At 39.7% G+C, this 16040-nt stretch overlaps 1 protein-coding gene and 2 long non-coding RNA genes across 6 annotated transcripts in view; 1 reads left to right on the forward strand and 2 right to left on the reverse strand.

Moving 5' to 3' along the window:
- The window catches only part of LOC147580372 (uncharacterized), a 52566-nt gene extending 43882 nt beyond the window's left edge, over positions 1-8684 (reverse strand). Inside the window, exon 1 of the long non-coding RNA XR_015252835.1 lies at positions 7489-8684. This is a non-coding gene — a long non-coding RNA (uncharacterized LOC147580372). The remainder of the gene's footprint in view (positions 1-7488) is intronic.
- Positions 1-16040, reverse strand: part of TJP1 (tight junction protein 1) — a 249209-nt gene that overhangs the window by 168409 nt on the left and 64760 nt on the right. The gene's annotated exons all lie outside the window — the stretch shown is intronic.
- On the forward strand, positions 1704-4174 carry LOC147580373 (uncharacterized). Its single transcript, XR_015252834.1, has 2 exons — positions 1704-1935; positions 3763-4174. It is a non-coding gene; the product is annotated as an uncharacterized LOC147580373 (long non-coding RNA).

Consider the following 16040-nt stretch of genomic DNA (forward strand, 5'->3'; position numbering starts at 1 on the left):
GAAAATACTTGTGGAAAAGAAACACCAAAGAGGAATAAATATTTGTAGTTAATCATGATCATCAAAAAAAAGACTTTCCAATAAACAGAGATATAACATTTGTAATAGATTTGCTAGTAGCTAGTAAACTAGTACAAACTTTTGGGAAGGCAATTTGGCAGTATATGTAACTGGAATCTTAAATATATTCCTACCCATGACCCAGTAATTCCATTTCTGGAAATCCAGCCTAAGAAAATAATCACAAATAATAAATACTCTCTGTAAACAGAGATGCTCATGACAGTTAAAAAGAAAGCAGAGACAATCTAGAAACACATTAAAGAGCAGTTAAGTAAACTATGCAATCATTTAACATGATGCTTATGGGGCACCTGGGTGGCTCAGTCAGTTAAGCGTCCAGCTCAGGTCATGATCTCAAGGTTTGTGTGTTTGAGCCCCATATTGGGCTCTGTGGGGACAGCTCACGCTCTGTCTCTGTCTCTCAAAAATGAATAAACATTAAAAAAAAAGTTTAAAATGATGCTTAGAAATTACGTGTAATAATGTTTAAATTTTTATAATGTAAAAAAATCAAGATACTAATTGTATACTTAATGAGGAATATAACTTTACTTTAAAATCTAGACTTGGGGCGCCTGGGTGGCTCAGTCGGTTAAGCGGCCGACTTCGGCTCAGGTCATGATCTCGCGGTCTGTGGGTTCGAGCCCCGCGTCAGGCTCTGTGCTGACGGCTCAGGGCCTGGAGCCTGTTTCAGATTCTGTGTCTCCCTCTTTCTCTGACCCTCCCCTGTTCATACTCTCTCTCTGTCTCAAAAATAAATAAATGTTAAAAAAAAAAAAATTAAAAAAAAATACATTAAAATCTAGACTTATTTATAAAATATTAAAATATTTCACTAAAATACCAAATATACCCATCATTATGTATGTACGTATATGATGTATGTATACGTACACATATATTATATATTTTAATAAACATACATATATACACACACACACATCACCTGCTTAATATCTTTACTTTGTTCAAAAAACAGGATGTAGGGGCACCTGGGTGGGTCAGTCGGTTAAGTGTCCAATTCTTGATTTTGGCTGAGGTCATGATCTCATGGTTCATGAGTTTGAGCCCCACATCAGGCTCAACACTGACAGCACAGAGCCTGCTTAGGATTCTCTCTCCCTATCTCTGCCCTTCCCCTGCTCCCTCTCTAGCTCTCTCCCTCAAAATAAATAAATAAACTTAAAAAAAAAAAAACTGGGTGTAAGGCCAAAAGTCACTAACGTAAGCATTACCACTCATTTCAAGAGTAATATAATTAATTTCCAGGGTATTCTAAATTCCCATTTTTTTTTCACCAGTCATAAAAGAAACACATTATGAATTAAGCATATATTAAACAGTACTCATATTCAAAACGACAAGCCATTTAAGCTCAAGTAAAACTAATTAGTTTCCTACAATGAGTGAGTAGCACATAACAGTCTGCGTAAGAAGACTTCATTGTTTCTGCTTCCCCCAGCGTACGTCTGAAAACAACATTCTCTGCCTACGTGAGGAATGGCTCTGGCTCAGGGTTCCCAGAGCTCCAATGGCACCTTCGAGCATTGTCACTCCTGTCATCAGAGTGACACCCTTACAGAAGCACGGGAGGAATGCTGGATGCAATGCGATGTTATTAAAAGGACTATGGACTGGGGCTGAAGGCCCGGCAAGAATAACAGGCAGTGCAGGACCCAAGCAGGCAGCAGACACAGACTGGAGCTCATCAAGTGCTTTAGCTGAAAAATGCCCAGAAAACATGCTCTGCGCAAGGCCAAGGACGCCTGCTCCCCAAGACCAAGAGATGGTCAATCTGTTCCCTTAGTTGAATAACCAGTCCTGGAAAGAAAGTAAGTGGAGAGGCCTCAAAGTAAATCAAACACATAGCATGTATGTACATGTATTATCTTAGTGTGAAGTACAAGATAATGTTTGAGTGATTGTCATTTAAAATATTTCTAATATTTTACTATCTCTGTCCCAAAAATAAATAAAAAACGTTGAAAAAAAATTTTTAAAAAAACTATCTCTGTCCCAAAAATAAATAAAAAACGTTGAAAAAAAAAATTAAAAAAAAAAAAAAAAAAGGGGGCGCCTGGGTGGCGCAGTCGGTTAAGCGTCCGACTTCAGCCAGGTCACGATCTCGCGGTCCGTGAGTTCGAGCCCCGCGTCAGGCTCTGGGCTGATGGCTCGGAGCCTGCAGCCTGCTTCCGATTCTGTGTCTCCCTCTCTCTCTGCCCCTCCCCCGTTCATGCTCTGTCTATCTCTGTCCCAAAAATAAATAAAAAACGTTGAAAAAAAATTTTTTAAATATTTCTAATATTTTAATAATATATTAAATCTAATATATAGTATTTTCTATATTTCTAATATTTTAGGAAACCTGTCATAATGGTCTTGTCATCTATAAGCTGCAAGATGTATCAGAAATGTATTAAGTTTGTAAATACTGTTATGTCTGATATAATCTGATTACTGTACTTAGAAGTTTAATTTATTAGGGGTTATTTTCTGGGATTAAGTTTGCTCCTCAGACATTTTATTTTTTTTATTTTTTATTTGTATTTTTAAATATTTATTTACTCTTTCTTTCATTCTTTTTTCAGTTTTCATTTTTTGGCATGTATTTTATGATTTATCCAATATATTCGTATAGTGGCATATGTAATAATTTATAAATAAATAATTGCATATATTGGTTAGATTGCATCACTTTTGCTTTTCCTGATGGGAGGGTGAGATACATCCATGGCTGAGAGTGACAGGGGCACTAGAGAGAAGTTCCAGAGGGAGGGACAGGATCCACTCGAGGCCACTTTGGGGTCTGGAGGCCTGGAGTCTAAAGGGGAGGCTGAGCTGTGATCCACACTGGTTCAGGAGGACCTGGGGCTGAGGGCAGGGAGGAGCAGGGAGTGGAAAACACCAGAAGTTTTGGACAAGGCAGAAGTGCAGGTTGCAATGATGGATGGATGGGATGTGGGGGAGGGGGGTGCCAACACTGCTGCCTGACACCCTGGTCCACGTGATGAGCTGGGCATGTGGGGACCCTCCAGGCTGAGCCTGCTCCACAGGGCCAGACACTCCCACCTCTTACCTAATTCTCCTGCACGGCCGCCTCTCAGACATTTTCAATGCTTAAAAACAAAATATACTATACCTGTAAATGTAGTTTGAAATGTTCGGTGGAAACCCAATGAACTAAAATTATTCAACAATCCGTCTTATTTTATACAAAATAATTACATTCGTTAATGGAACAATAAGCTTTGTAAATTGAAAAGGAAAACTGGCTTTTAAAAAGTGTAACTTCCATAAACTAGATATTATTTTTAAACACAAGTAACTACAACAGTTCTTTGTAAGGACGGTAGGCCCTCCTGGATATTACAACTTATCATTTACTCATTCCCCAGGCTCTGGAAACCACACCTATGGGAGACTTTCCTGTGAATGGCAGGGCAGGCCCCTCCTCAGCCCTCTCCCACTGTGAGGTCACACTTAGTAAATAATTCGTCCCATCCTCCAGAGAAAGCTGATGTCACGGCATTATTAAGGCATAGTCGTCTTATTAAAGATTTCAGGAGGAAATCATATACCATATATGATATATACCACAGAGGAAAAAAAAATACTATCTTCCATTAAATATCTCCTCTTTTCTGCTCACAACTTCCCTTTCTGCCAGCTTCATTAATGTCTCTTTTCTCCTCTCTTCAGATACAGTTCTGACCCTCCGGGGCCCCACCCCACTCAGCAAAACAGAAGTTCCACAGTGGGCCAGACAGTGGCCGTGCAGCCTCACCCATGTTGAGTCTACCACTCTGAGTGAAAATGCCCAACAAAACTGGGTCTACTGAGAGGATCCCGCTGCCAGGGAAATGAGATTTTTCTCATATCATTTAAAATGAAATGATTGTTAGAAGCCATCTGAAGCAAAACGAGAGTTAAGGGGAAACAGACTAAGAAAACAGAAGTAGAGCCACTTCACTATTTTGCTTAATTTGTAACACCTTCAGCAAGATCTTCAAACTAGAAAAGCTGGAGATAAAGAAGGGTATTCTTAACAACTTCAAGGCCCAAGTGAATTACTCCCACTGCAATGAAAAGCAATTACATATGTTTCTGTGGAGCGATTGTTGGTGTGGGTTCCTAAGTGGGAAAAAATGGATAGCTGTTAGGTCATAGAAACCAGAGGAATATTTCCCCGGTTTTTAGAAAAGAGCAATGAGTAAGATTCTGAAAATTATAAACTGGTAAATATGGCATCGATCCCTAACAAAATTCTAGGACAGACTGTTGGGCAAATGTTCTGTTGTGAAAGGAATAATATATATATATATATATATATATATATATATATATATATATATATATATATATATATATATTATGTTCAATACAAAATATGTTGAAAATTATTGGGCCCCTCTTAGTCCTTCACAGAGAACCTGATGTGGTAGCAAATCTCTACACAACTGCTAACAGAGGAAAGAGAATTCTCTTTTACTGCTCCCTCGTCTGCTCCCTCATCAAAAAAGCAGAATCGTGAGAAAATCAATGCAACAGAAGACTGCAAAAGCTATGAATAAGGACAGATCCTGCCAGGGAAAATGTCTACTTATTCTACAGTAGCACTGCTGAAGCCTATGCTTCAGACTTGGGTCAATGTGTGCCCTGCACAGAGGTGCCAAACTGGGGCAGGGACTGAGAGCATGCTAGCCTCCAACCCAAGCTCTACCTCCACACGGTGTGCTTTGGTGCAAGATCCATGTCATCCTAGGGACAGCATCTATTCCCACAATGCTTTGTGGCCCTATGCACACCTGACGTCAAGAGCCTGCAGTTCAAATCCTACATCCTCTACTCATCAACTTGAAACCATCCCTGGGCTTCAGTCCTCCTATGCACGGGTGTGAGTCAGCATCAAGATTGATGGCGAGGACTAAATGCCAACAGGTATGAGGAGCACTGAACACAGTGTTTGTCTCCATGTTGGGAAAATCCTGGAAGGGATCAAATCAGATCTTTATGGTCCAGATCTCCAATTCAGAGATTTTGTGACCAGAGTTGAAAATCAGAAATTCTTGGCTCAGATCCTTTTGGCCATCAACTGTTTGTTGCAGTTACAATTTACAACAGTAATGAACTTACTGTTCACTCTGTTCACTCACTTACTCAGTAGCGAACTACTGAGAAAAGAGCATTCTCTGAACAGTATTTTAGTTTTCTGTTCTCCCCATTTTGTAAAGTGGAGTATAAAACAGAAGCTTCTGAAGTAACAGATTTATTATACTTGTTCCCTTGTGAAAGAAAAGTCATAAAGTCATCCTCTGCTCCACTCCCATCAATTTTCCTCTCACTTTTAACAGATTCTATGAAGCAACATTTATGTAACAGGTAGATTTTTTGCAAAAGAGGAAGAGGGGGAAGGAATCCTATCTGATCATGTCTTGAGAAGCAAGTTTTTCACTGGTAGCTTCATTAACATTGTGTCTGGGGCCAGATGAATAGAAATGAATGAATAGAAATCACTTGTAGGACACATAATGAAAGACGTACTCTGTCCACACACTCCATGGATGGTTGATTAGAAAAGATTCTAAATTTGTAAACGTATGTACATGAAGGAATGTGAACACAGGGAACAGCTATCCAGAACCCCTTCAAATATTTTTTACAAGCAAAAATTTCTTTAATTTCAATGAATAATTATATTTAATTATGTCTCATAATGTTTCAGACAATATCTATCCAATAAAAGAAATACAGCATTATTTGTTACATAATGTCAATATCATCTCAAACTGAAAGAATTATTTGCACCCCCAATTCTCTTGAAGTGAGAAAATGATGAATAGATGACATGTTCATTAACTATATGAAAACAAGATATACTTGAATCTTTTGGTTTATTTTGATTAGGTTTCAGCTAGAACAGTTGGTTGAAATGAAGTATGTATAGAAAAAGGAAGGACAAAGACAAGTGTTAGGGTTGGTCTGTGGGACAGAAATGTAAAGCATTACTGGGATGATACTGATTCTATTAAGCCTCTATGCGTTATTTTGTACACTTAATCAGCAGCCCTGAAAACATGAAGCCAATGTCTCATGAGACAGAAAATGACCTAAAGAAAAGAGGCCCAAAAGCCATCATGTTCCCAACTGTTAAGGAAAAATGGCCCTCTACCAGCATGAGGAAGTGAAGGTCTCTTCTGTTTTTAATTATACATGGACAGAAAAGTTAAAAATGCTTATTTTATGTCTTCTACTTTAATCATTCCTTTTATATTGCAACTTAGTCTTGTTGCCTTCTCTGTTCTCAATTATTAAGACAAGTCAGGGCCCCTGGGTGGCTCAGTTGGTTAAACAACTGACTTTGGCTCAGGTCATGAGCTCATGGCTCATAGTTTCGAGCCCTGCATGAGGTTGTGTTGTCAGTGCGGAGCCTACTTAGAATTCTCTCTCTCCTGCTCTCTCTGCCCCTCCCCACGTCACACTTTCTCTCTCTAAAAAAAAAATTAAAAAAAAAAGACAACTCAATGTATTCCCTTCAATCATGATGCTAAGTTACTCTCCAATCTAGCTCCTTACTTCATTTGCTTCCTCACTATCGTCTTTGGGAGCTTTGGTGGCCCTCCTTACCCTGCCAACTGTGAGGGCACCCCCTGGGACAGGCACCAGTGTGCTGGAGGCCACCTGACAGGGACTCAAGGCCCATCTGACCAGAAGTGTAATCATGGTCAACCTGTGAAAACCCTCTGACCTGCACCTTCTTCTTCAGTAAAATGGAAATAATGATGTCTACATCACCACAGGTTTGCTGTGAGGTTTAAAGCCACTGGAAGGCCCATTAAGAGCTTATACATACATATAGATAAGAGGATCTTCCAAAAGAAAAAACAAAAAACAAAACCAACAAATACTCACCTACTAGCAGGAAGCTGGACTAGCTGATTCGCCGATTAAAAATTTATTTATTAACCTTCTGTTCTGTGCCAGACTCTGTTATAGGTACTAAGGATACAGCAGTTTAAACAGGCAAATATTCCTGCTCTTGTGACACTTATATCTTCATAGGGAAAACATGATCAACAAATAAGTAAAAATGTGTATTTAATGGTGGTAGGTGCTGTGAGGAAAAAAAAAAAGGGAAAGGAGGAAACTCAGAGGGGATAAGAAATGCAATTTTAACAGTTTCAGACAAAGGTGATGCAAAGTTGTGGGAGAGGAACCATGCAGCTGTCTAGACAAATGGAGCAGCTTGCACCAGTGAGTCAGGACTGTCAGTGTGGCTAGAGCAGTTACCCAGGGGAAGAGAAGGAAATGATGGGAAAAGACAGGTAAGGGGCTTTCTAGGCCATGATAAGGACTTTGGCTTTTCCTCTGAGTGAGATGGGAGCCCTGGCAGAGTTCTGGGCAGAGGAGAGACATAACACACCTTACCTTTCAACAGGATCCTTCGGGTTCTTTGAAGAAAGTGCTGGGAATAGGCTGTAGGAGGGGTAAGAGTGAAAGCAAGAAGCTACTAAGAAGCTACTGCAACAAACCAGGAAAGAGATGATGACAGTTTAGATTGGGGTGGTAAATGTGGGCGGTAAGAAGCAGTCATATATACTGGATCTGTTCCAAAGGTGTGGCCAAGGTGAGATTTGATGATGAGCGGGATATAAGCAGAGCATGAGAGGAAGTAGTCAAGGATGATCCCAAGGTTTCTCACCTGAGCAAGTAAAAGGATGAGGTTACCATTAACTAAGATAAGAAAGACTGGGGTGGCAGAACAGATATGGGGTAGGAAGAAGATCAAGAGCTTGGTTTTAGACACGTATAATGCTGAAACTCAAGGCAGAGGTCTATATTAGAGATGTGAATTTGAGGGTCAACAGCATTTAGATGGTATTTGGTAAGCCATGAGGTTGGATAAAGTCAATAAGGAAATGAGTACAGATAGAAAAATGAAATCCTAGACCCAAATTAAGATGTTGGAAGACGAAAAAGGAGCCACAGTGGGATAGAAGGAGAACCAGAGGACTGTAGAGTTTTAGGAATATGTCCCAGAAGGGAGTTTTGTTTGTGCTGATGAAGCTCATGAGGACGGTCAAGCAGGATGATAGTGAATTGAACAACCTGACCAACAGGACTGTGGATTTGGCAACATGAAGATCACTGGTGACTTCCAGGAGAGTGGTTCCAAGGAAGGAGTGGAGGTAAGAGCCTAATTTAAGTGAATTGAAAAGAGAATGTGAAGATTCAGCTGATTCCTCTGCATTCCAGTCTATTCTCTTCTTAACCATACACTGAAACTCCAGAGGCTCCCTTAATCTTAATTCTCAGGAAGTACTTCCTCATTTCCAGCTAAACTCCATTTCCTTGTATTTTGTCCTTTATGAACTGGAAGAAAAAAAAATCTGTATTTCTCTAACAGGTACAAAAATCTGTTACACTTTATATACTTAAAAATAGTCAATAAGGGGCGCCTGGGTGGCTCAGTCGGTTAAGCGTCCGACTTCGGCTCAGGTCATGATCTCGCAGTCTGTGGGTTTGAGCCCCACATCGGGCTCTGTGCTGACAGCTCAGAGCCTGGAGCCTGTTTCAGATTCTGTGTCTCCCTCTTTCTCTGACCCTCCCCTGTTCATGCTCTCTCTCTCTCTCTCTCTCTCACTCTCTCTCTGTCTCAAAAATAAATAAACGTTAAATTTTTTTTAAATAGTCAATAAGAAATAATTCCATTTATAACAGCATAAAAAAGATACTTAGGAATAAATTTAACAAAGCCAAATGCAAGACTTGTACCCTGAAAACAACAAAACATCACTGAAAGAAATTAAAGAAGACCTAACAAAAGGAAGACATCCCATGTTCAAGGACTGGAAGACCTAATATCGTTAAGTTAGTAACACTCTACAAATGTACAGATTCAACGCAATCCCTATCAAAGTCTCAACTGCCTTTTAAAAAAAGAAATTGGCAAGCTCTTCCTAAATGCATATGGACACACAATGGGCCCAAACTGCCAAAACAATCTTGAGAAAGAATAAGTGGGAGAACTCACACTTCCCAACTTCAAAGTTTCCAAGATTGTGTGGTACTGACATAAATACAGGCATATATATGAACAGAATGGAAGTTAGTGTCCAAAGTTAAACCCTTATATTGACATATTTACAATCAACTGATTTTCAACAAAGGTGTCAGGACAATATAATAGGGAAAATGAAATTCTTTTCAACCACTAGTGCTGGGACAACTGGATACCCACAAGCAAAAGAATGAATTTGGAAACCCGTATCTCACACTCCACACAAAAAGTTAACTCCAAATAGACCGCTCACTGCAATGTAAGAGCTTAAACTATAAACCTCTTAGAAGAAAACAAAGGAGTGAATCTTCGTGACCTCAGAGTAGGCAATGATTTCTCAGATATGACACCAAGAGGACAAGTAACAAAAGAAAGAGCAAATAAACTGAATCTCATAAAACTTATAAAAATTTATGTTTCAAGAGACAGCATCAATAAAGTAAAAGAAAATCTACAGAATGGGAGAAAATATCTACATATAATATATCTAATAAAAGACTTCTATCCAGAACATAGAAATAACTTTTATAGCTCAATAATAAAAAGACAAATAACCCAATTGAAAAACTGACAGAAGATCTGAATATTTCTCTAAAGAAAATACCCAAATGGCCACAAGCACATGAAAGGATGCGCAACAACATTAATCATCTAGGAAATGCAAATCAAAACCACAATGGAAGATCATTTCACAGCCACCAGAATGGTTATAAAATAAAAGACAAGCAATAAGAAGTGTTGGGGAGGAGGTGAAAAAATTGAACCCTCATGCATTGCTTGGTGGGAATGTAAAATGGCGCATCTGCTGTGGAAGACAGTTTAGCATTTCCTCAAACACTTAAACACAGAACTGCCATATGACTTGGCAATTCCACTCCTAGATTTATATTCAAGAGAAATGAAAACATATATCCATACACAAGTGTTCACAGCAACATTATTCATAATAGCCAAAAAATGGGACAGCCCAAATGTCTGTCAACTGATAAATAAATAAAATGTGGCATCTCCACAGGATGAAATATAATCAGTCAATAGAAAGGAATGAAGTACTAATACATGCTACAACAGGACTGAACCTTGAAAAATGTATGCTAAATGAAAGAAGACAATCACAAAAGAACACATATTATACTATTCCATTGTAATGAAACACCCAAACAGGCAAATCTATAGAGACAGAAAGCAGATTAGTGGTTCTCTAGGGCTGGGGTGGGGATTAGGATGGGGAACAGGGAGTGACTGCCAGTGGGTCCAGGGTTTCTTTCTGAGGTGATAAGTTTTAAAATTAGACTGTGGTGATAGCTGCACAACTCTGTTAATATATTAAAAACCACTGAAGGGCGCCTGGGTGGCTCAGTCCGCTAAGCGTCCAACTTCGGCTCAGGTCACGATCTCACAGTTCATGAGTTTGATCCCTGTATCAGGCTCGCTGCTGTCAGAGCAAAGTCTGCTTCAGATCTTCTGTCCCCCTCTCTCTGTCCCCCTTCCCCGCTTATGCTCTCTCTCTCTCTCTCTCTCTCTCTCTCTCAAAAATAAATAAGTCTTTTTAAAAAACCCACTAAAATGTTTACTTTAAATGGGTAAATGTGGGGGCGCCTGGGTGGCTCAGTCGGTTAAGCGTCCGACTTCGGCTCAGGTCAGGATCTCGCGGTATGTGAGTTCGAGCCCCGCGTCGGGCTCTGTGCTGACTGCTCAGAGCCTGGAGCCTGTTTCAGATTCTGTGTCTCCCTCTCTCTCTGACCCTCCCCCGTTCATGCTCTGTCTCTCTCTGTCTCAAAAATAAATAAACGTTAAAAAAATTTTTTTAAATGGGTAAATGTGAATAATAATCTCAACAGAATGGTTATAAAAAAATAGCAATCAAATATTTAACCTACTCTGTGAAACAACACCAGTTTTTTAAAACTGTGAATAATTTTTATTGTTTGTTATTTTTCTATGATCCATTTTTATCTTTCCTCATATCCTTTAAGAGATGATAAATAGGGGTGCCTGGGTGGTTCAGTTGGTTAAGTGTCTGACTCTTGACTTTGGCTCAGGTCATGATCTCATGATTTATGAGTTCAAGCCCTGCATTGGGCTCTTTGCTGGTGGTGTAGAGCCTGCTCAAGATTCTTTCTCTCTCTTTCTCTCTCTCTCTCTCTTTAAAAAATAAGTATACAAACATTTTTTTAAAAGAGATAATAAATGAATTAAAGTGCTCATTTAATCTAGAAACAATGTCAGCAAACTACAACCTGTGAGCAAGAGCTAAGAATTTTTTTTTACTTACTTTTTAAAAGGGTTTAATGAAGAAGGAGGAGAAGCGGGAACAGGAGGAGGAGACAGACAGAAGAGGAGGAAGAGAAGCAACAGAGACCATACATGGTCCACAAAACCTTAAATAATTGCTATTTGATATTCACAAAAATTTACTGACCCATGATCTCAGAAAAACAAAAGTAAGTTTTATATAACATACTCATTACAAAATATACTATAGACATGTTCATTCTGATCCATATTTATAGTGTGGATTAGCTATGATAAATGGGTGCAGGCGGAAAGAGGAGACTCTGGTTAAAGAGACACCCTCTACCAGTGTGATCCACTTTTAATTTCTATATTCCAGGGTAATCACCACAGATAATTTGGAAAAACTGGCAACTATATACACAAAATGGTCTAGTCCAGAAGACAAGAGGCTACCATGCAAAACCCTTCAAAATAAAGTCAAAGACAGAATTTGGGGCCTTTTTTTTTTTTTTTAATAGCCTTTAGTACAAAATGGCCTTTATTACTAATAACCTTCAAGTCTTTAGCCATGTTATTATGTTGCAGGCCCCATCATTTAATGAGGTGGTAAGGTAGGAGAGTCAGATGGGATTCAAATTCTACTTACTGCCTACACCATACGTGGGACAACTTCCGCCTCTGAGGATCAGATAAGTAATGATTATATGTAAGCACACAGCCCAGTGCCTGGTACAGGAGCTCTCAACTTACATTTGGTTTCAAATCAGCACACCCTACTGAATGTCTACTTTGTGCCTGGCTCTGACTCTGCTAAGTTTAGAGCTACAAATGGGGTAAAATGTGGAATCCACCCTCCAGGAGGAGTTCACAACCTGGTGAGAGAAAGAAATATTCCTCTGTACTTCAAGGCTCAACAGCAGTCACAGGAAAGCACATAAGACATGAAAGTCAGGCAGAAAGGCTGTGACTGACTCTGATGGGAGAAGTCTAAGAGGGCTTCCCGGAGTAGGTGACAGCAGAGTAAGGGGTGGCCTTCACAAGAGAAGAACCTAGGAGAATTACAGCTGGGGGAGAGGTTACAGAGAAGGACAGGATGTTGAAAGAATTTTGCCCCATGTTGAATAATGACCATCTACTACTGAAAACAGAAACAGTGTGTCCTCTGTGAACCACAACACTGAGATGTGGGTCTCTGACTACTGCAGTGCAGTCCTTCTGAATGTTCCTTGACTACAAAGTTGTTATTTGGTTTGACTGCTCTTGCCTTCACAATTATAACCTGCTTCAGTCTATGCTAATCAGCAGTGTAACTGCATTACAGACCTCCAAAGCAAAACACTAAAGAAGCCTACAGCTGCCTGATCCCTAATCCATGCCCTTAGGCTTACTCTTTCCTAGATTCCAAGAATCACAGAACCCTCTGGGGCATTCTGATCCTCTGCAGTGAATAGGTATCACTCTGAATAACATTACTAAATTGGTGACACGTTTGCTTACTGGTCAATCATGAGCCAGATCTTCTTATACCATACACAGATTTAGTACCAGCCTATAATTCTGTATTTCTTTTTATATATATATATGACATTTATTGTCAAATTGGTTTCCATACAACACCCAGTGCTCATCCCAAAAGGTGCCCTCCTCAGTACCCATCACCTACCCTACCCTCCCTCCCACCCCCCATCAACCCTCAGTTTGTTCTCAGTTTTTAAGAGCCTCAATAATTCTGTATTTCATTTGCTTTTTCTTAGTAAGGGGAAAATTTTTAAAACTACAAAAATTTTTTTTTTTAATTTTTTTTTTTCAACGTTTATTTATTTTTGGGACAGAGAGAGACAGAGCATGAACGGGGGAGGGACAGAGAGAGAGGGAGACACAGAATCGGAAACAGGCTCCAGGCTCCGAGCCATCAGCCCAGAGCCCGACGCGGGGCTCGAACTCACGGACTGCGAGATCGTGACCTGGCTGAAGTCGGACGCTTAACCGACTGCGCCACCCAGGCGCCCCTAAAACTACAAAAATTTTTAAATAATATGGGAAAATAAGCCCCTAATTTCTGCATTACCCTAGTTCATGTCAATTCCGAATACCACTTTATTTCCCAAAGTCAGAAGACAAATAGGAAAAAAAATCCAGATATTAAATGAAATTATTGACAGTGTCACATTTGTTTCTTTAACTTGAATCATAAAGATCTCTGAAGTTTTATCTTATAAGAAAATTGGAGGGGCGCCTGGGTGGCTCAGTCAGTTAAGCGTCTGACTCTTGATTTCAACCATGATCTCATTGTTGGTGGGATCCAGCCCCTTGTCGCCAGAGCCTGCTTGGGATTCTCTCTCCTTCTCTCTGTGCCCCTGCCACTCCCCACCCAAATAAATAAATAAACATCTCTTAAAAATTGGAAAATGGAAAACAAACAGAAATAGCCCATAAGGAAGTGCAATGTTTAAAACCTTTCCACTGAAAAAATGCAACACCATTTTTTCTGCTTCCTGGTTATTTGAAAGTTACAGATTCCACAGCCAGAGAAAATATAAACTAATAGTGTTATTAGTTTGTTTTTTATTCTAACTGCGTACTCAGGGAGGAAGAAATCTTTACTTAACTAAGGATAAGATGAACTCAGTTAACTATATGGAAAACAATTAAGGGTCAGGCTTAATTTTTAAAAGAAACTTCCTCTCCAGTCATAACACTGATTTAGGTTTATGGGAATAGAGTCCTAGTCCTATTTACAAACACCTTTAAGAAAGGATCAGGAACACAGAAATTAGTCTTTATTAATGTTCCTTTTTTTGCCATGAACCAGTTAAGACAGAATTTCTTACTTAATAAACTGCTCGGAGGTACCACTTGCCCTCCCCCCTAAAGGAGTAGTTTGAGTCAAAGGAAACTAGTAAGAACCAGAGATGTAGAAACCAACAATTTAGCAAGTTAACATCTCAGTTGTCATGTGCTTTTCGCTTCTGAGGAAAAACAACACAACTGTGAACCTCATTTATGAAAAGTATCTTTTCTAACAGGCCAGGTTTTGACCTAAGTGATTTACAGGCGAGCCCAGCCTCTGTAAAGGCTAGGTTGTTCACAAATACATCTACCAGGCCCCCTTCACACATTTCTCACCCATCTCCCATCTCCATACAGGGGTGAGGCTGAATGAAGCAAAACTTTCTAACTGATCTATGTATCATCTGTTCTATATAAAGCTCGAGATGAATATTTTACAACGGCATAAACCGAGCATGCCATAAATGTAATATTTAGTTTTATTCCAGGATCAAATGTACTTCTAATAGCATGGTAAGTATTTTTATCTAGAAGGATCTCCTTGCCATTTGGTAAAAGAGCAGATAGAGATTAAAGCCTTAGTCACTGAGAAATTAGTAACTGTTCAATATTATGTGTTTAATCTTACCAAGTTTTCAAAAATATTTAAAATGTAAAATCAGAAAATATCCTTTTACAGTCTTCAAGATATTTGTCCTTTCTCCTTCAGAAATCAGAGCCGAACATCTGTGTAAGGCAGCAATCTAACTGGATCCTAGCAATGGGAAATTCTTTCATGGGAACCAAATAAACACATGCTTTTGTAACAGGTAACCTGAAGACAAAATCCCAGGCTTACACAAAACTAGCGGCAGAGTAGGGAAACAGAAGTGCCTGGGGACAGCTCCATTATCAGTTCTTTGACTTCTTACTGCTGGGTGTGAGGCCTAAAATAACTAGAGCAGATTTCAGCAAAGTTGAACTCCTTGGAGGCTTCAGTGCCTGAAGTCTGGATCAGTAGATGTGTTTGGATAAACAGGAGGGAGGGAGGCTGGGGGGAGTGGATGGAAAGGACCAGGAAGAGGCTGCCTATCACACAGGACCTGCAGGCCACGATTAGGGCAGTTAGGGCTTGGGCTTTTGTTCCATTTGTGAGCTGAAGCCATTGAAGGGTGTGAGCAGAGGATTGACAGGGTCTGATTTACATTTGAAAAGGATTGTTCTGGTGGCTGTGTGGCCATCAGACTGGGTGGAGTCAGGCAAGGGTCCTACAGTGATTCTTGTGGGAAACAAGAGTGGCTCAGACCTTGCAGGCAGTGGAGGAGGCAGAGGGGTGACCAGATTTGGTACACAATTAGAGGGAGCATGCCAGGTGCCAGAGGAAGGCAACAGCTCTCACCTCTTTTTGTAAATAAAAATAAATTCCTATGAGATAGCTTGAGGAGTTAGGATAAACTATTCAAATGAAAAACAGGTGAGGGCTACCAACAATTTTCAAAACAAGAAACATATACAAATGACCCTATCAAAAGATTTCGACATCACTAGTAATTACAGAAATGAAGACAAAAATAGGATGTCCCCACTCCACTCTGATTAGAAAAAAATTTTTTGAAGATAACTGTAGTGAGTTGAATTGTATCCTCCAAAACTCCTGCCCCACCAGCAACTTCAGAATGTGACCTAATTTGGAAATAGTGTCTTTGCACATATAATTAGTTAAGATGAGGTCATACTGGATTAAAGTGACCCTAAATCCAAAGACCAGCATCCTCATAAGAGGACGGAGCACACAAAGATACACAGGTGGGTTAGAAGGCAATGTGATGACAAAGGCGAGATGAGACTTGATGCAGCTAGAAGTCAAGGAACACCAAAGATTGCCAGAAGCCACCAGAAGCTAAGAAGAAAC

The sequence above is a fragment of the Puma concolor genome, chromosome B3, assembly GCF_028749965.1.
Source record: "Puma concolor isolate L17-30 chromosome B3, mPumCon1.1.hap2, whole genome shotgun sequence".
In the NCBI taxonomy this organism is placed as follows: Eukaryota; Metazoa; Chordata; class Mammalia; order Carnivora; family Felidae; genus Puma; species Puma concolor.